Source organism: Nicotiana tomentosiformis, chromosome 12, assembly GCF_000390325.3.
Source record: "Nicotiana tomentosiformis chromosome 12, ASM39032v3, whole genome shotgun sequence".
In the NCBI taxonomy this organism is placed as follows: domain Eukaryota; kingdom Viridiplantae; phylum Streptophyta; class Magnoliopsida; order Solanales; family Solanaceae; genus Nicotiana; species Nicotiana tomentosiformis.
In genome coordinates, this window is record NC_090823.1 from 5,277,218 (window position 1) to 5,281,246 (window position 4,029).

Below are 4,029 nucleotides of genomic sequence, written 5' to 3' on the forward strand. Positions count from 1 at the left end.
GGTGGATTTGTTCTACGCGATTGCGTGAATGGGGTTGTGATCGCGTAGGCTTAATTTGGCAGCTGAGAATTTATTCTATGCGATCGTGTGTGCAATTCCGCGATCGCATAGGTTGGATTCAGTTGTGCTATGCGAACGCGTGGCTAAGGCCGCGTTCGCGAAGAGGAAACGAAGCAGAAGCGGACCACGTGCTTAATGCTTCGCGATCGCGTGAGGAGGCTCGCGATCGCGTAGGCTTGCAGAGACTGTGCTTCACGATCGCGTGGGATTTTCCACCATCGCGTAGGGTTAATGTTTGGGCAGAATATTTGTGCTATGCGATCGCGTGAGAAATTTCGCGATCGCATAGAAGGAATAACTGGGCAGAGAGTTTAAGTTCTGAAAATGGGACTTCGTCCCATTTTCCATTTTTAACGATTTGGAGCTCGGATTTAGGCGATATTTGGGAGATTTTCAGAGAAAACAACGGGGTAAGTGTTCTTAACTCAATATTGGTTAAATTACCCGAATCCATCACTATTTCTATTATTTAATTGGTGAATTGAGTTGGAAAAGTTTGAAAACCTTCTTGGATAGATTGGAGGATTTGAGGGCCGAATTGTTATCAGAATTTAGTGATTTTGGTATGGGTAGACTCGTGGTTGAGTGGATGTTCATATTTCGTATCTTTTGCCGAATTCCGAGACGTGGGTCCCATAGACAAATTTTTAATTAATTTCGGAATTTTTATTAAAAATGTAGTATTTTCTTATAGAATTGATTCCTATAATTTTTAGTGATTGTATCGAATTATTTTTGGCTAGATTCGAGCCAGACATAGTTGGATAATCGTGGAAAAGGCCTTTTAGTGGATTAAATTGGAGTAAGACGAGGTAAGTCTTTTGTCTAATCTTGTGAGGGGGAAATTACCTCATAGGTGATTAAAATTAAATAATTATTGCTAATTGTGGGGGCTACGTATACACGATATGACGAGAGTCCGTACGTAGCTACTATTAATGCTAAAGTCCGGGTAGTTTAGGACTCAAAGCATGAATTACTTGTGTAAATTTTATTCCTTGTTTAATTAATATTACTTGATATATATATATATATATATATATATATATATATATATATATATATTGTGAATTGTTAGCTAAAAATATTAAAGGATGAAAATCTCATATACTTGATTATCTGTTTAAATTAATTAATTGTTAAGAGAAATTGTTCTTCCTCCTGAATTTATCTTATAAAAAATATACTCTCATTCCGGAGGTACATATCTTATCTTATCTTTCCAATGGAGCGGGCAGAATACCTCTGCAGGATAGATGCATCTATGGATCGCACCGCACGTCCCTCGGCAGTGTACACGACACTCTGGATCTGGCCGTATGTCCTCGGCAGAAATCGTGCTTAATAATAATAATTACACGATACTTTAATAGTTATTTCAGCTTGCGAAGCTAATTGATAAATTGAAAAATCTTTGAAATTTAATGAATTATTATTCTTGCTTGTTAAAGAATTAATTGTTATTCCTGTAAATGATATTTAATTGATAAATTAGAAATTATTTGAATTGAAGGAATTTAATTAATATATTGAGAGTTGTTACATTTGAAAGAATTTGATTATTTCCGCTGATTAAATAAATTATTGTAAAATCTGTACATCATGCTGATTTAAATATCCTAATTATATTTTAATTATTATTATTGACCCATAGTGAGTGTCAAAGTCGGTCATCTCGTCTCTACCACTTCGAGATTAGGCTTGATACTTACTGGGTACACGTTGTTTACGTACTCATACTACACTTGCTGCACTTTTTGTGCAGGACCTGAGGCAAGTACTAGTGGGGGACCTATCGTCTTACACCCACGCTATCCAGGGAGATAGTGGTGAGCTGTCTTTCTGAGCCGTTCTGCAGCTACTAGTGTCTCTCCTTGTATTTGTTTTTTATTCTGTCTATTTTATTTCAGACAGTATTTGAGGTTTTGTATAATCTACTAGATGCTCATACACTTGTGACACCAAGTCTTGGCACACACATCGGTAGAGTTTGGGTTTTGTTATATTTTTTTGATTTTAAATTTTATCAATATATGCTTAATATATTAGTTGTCTTGCCTAGCTGTAGTGTTGGGCGCCATCATGACTTATAGGTGAAATTGGGTCGTGACAACATGGTATCAGAGCACTAGGTTCACGTAGGTCTCACAAGTTATGAGCAGACCTAATAGAGTCTTGCGGATCGGTACTGAGACATCTGTACTTATCTTCGAAAGGCTATAGGGTGTTAGGAAAACTACCTTTCTTCATATTCCATCGTGTAATTAATGTAGTACTAAATATCGTTCTCTTATTCTCTCACAGATGGTGAGAACACGCTAGAATGAGGTTCCAGACCAGGGAAGAGCTACTCCCCCAGCTGCTAGAGGTCGAGGCCGAGGGAGGGCTCCAGCCCGTGGTAGAGGGCGAGGACGTCCCAGGACTGTTCCAGTTATGCCGCCAGTGGGTCCAGCAGAGAACCTTGTTATTGAGGAGCAGGGTGAGGTGCCTGTGGCAGGGCCAGCTCCGGTGGATTTCACATCTGCACCGGGATTTCAGGATGTCATGGGTCGTATGCTGCGGTTCATGGATAATATGACTCAGGCAGGTTTATTTCCGGCAGACCCAACCACATCTCAGGTGGGCGGGGGAGCACAGACCCCTACCGCGCAGGCTTATGGACAGGCAGCTGTTGTATATCAGACCCAGGGTGCACTACCCGTGGGTGGAGCCCAACCAGTGGCAGTAACTACACCTGAACCCAGGCCAGCTGTAGTCGCTGATCATCAGAAACTATTAGACAGATGGACTAGACTACATCCTCCTGTCTTTGGGGGTGAGCGACATGAGGATCCACAGGATTTCATTGATCGTTGCAGGGATAAACTGCATAACATGAGGATATTAGAGTCTCATGGGGTAGACTTTGCTACTTTTTAGCTAGAGGGCAGAGCTCGTAGATGGTGGCAGTCTTATGTTCTTAGCAGACCAGCAGATTCTCCTCCCATGACTTGGGACAGGTTCAGCCGTATCTTCTTGGACAGGTATATTCCACCCTCCCAAAGGGAAGAGTTGCGGTTTCAGTTTGAGCAGCTCTAGCAGGGTCAGATGTCAGTGACCGATTGTGAGGCGAGGTTTTCTGAATTTTCTCGCCATGCACTTATGATACTCCCTACTGAGGCGGAGAGAGTGCGAAGGTTTGTAGCCGGTTTACATACTAGCATTTAGGCCACTATGGCTCGAGAGGTTGAGATGGGTACTTCTTATGAGCTAGTTATGGAGATAGCCCGGAGGTTTGAGGTGTGCGTCAGCGGAGCCGAGAGCAGATTATGAGAGATAAGCGGTTCAGGTACTTTGGAGAGTTCAGAGGTGCTCCGTCTGGGGGAAGAGGTCAGTTCGTGAGGGGGTAGTCCAGCAGACCCCCATATCCAGCACCACCACCTCCTCGAGGTGCTCCAGTGCGATCTTATCTCAGTGCTATACCAGAGAGTTACTACCGCCCACCAGCTATTCAGGGTCCTCCCAATGGGTATTCAGCTCCCCAGGGCCAGACACTTAGTCAGCAACCCATCGCACCGAAGAGTTATTACGAGTGCGGGGATCCTAGTCACATGTGGAGGTTTTCCCCAGACTTCAGGGTAGACCAGTACAGCAGGGTCAGCAGCCTATGCTTACCGGACCAGTTGCTCCACCAATAGTCCGACCACTAAGAGGTGGAGGACAGGGGGGTAGGGGTCATCTTAGAGGTGGAGGAAAGGGGGGTAGGGGTCATCCTAGAGGTGGAGGTCATCCAGCGGAGGCCAGCTAGTTGGCGCTCCAGTTCGGTTCTATGCTTTTTCAGCTAGACCAGATGTAGAGGCCTCAGATGCTGTGATTACAGGTATTATTTCTGTTTGCGGCAAAGATGCCTCAGTATTATTTGATCCAAGATCCACGTATTCATATGTGTCATCTCTATTTGCTCCATTCCTGGGTGTTTCTCGTGAGTCC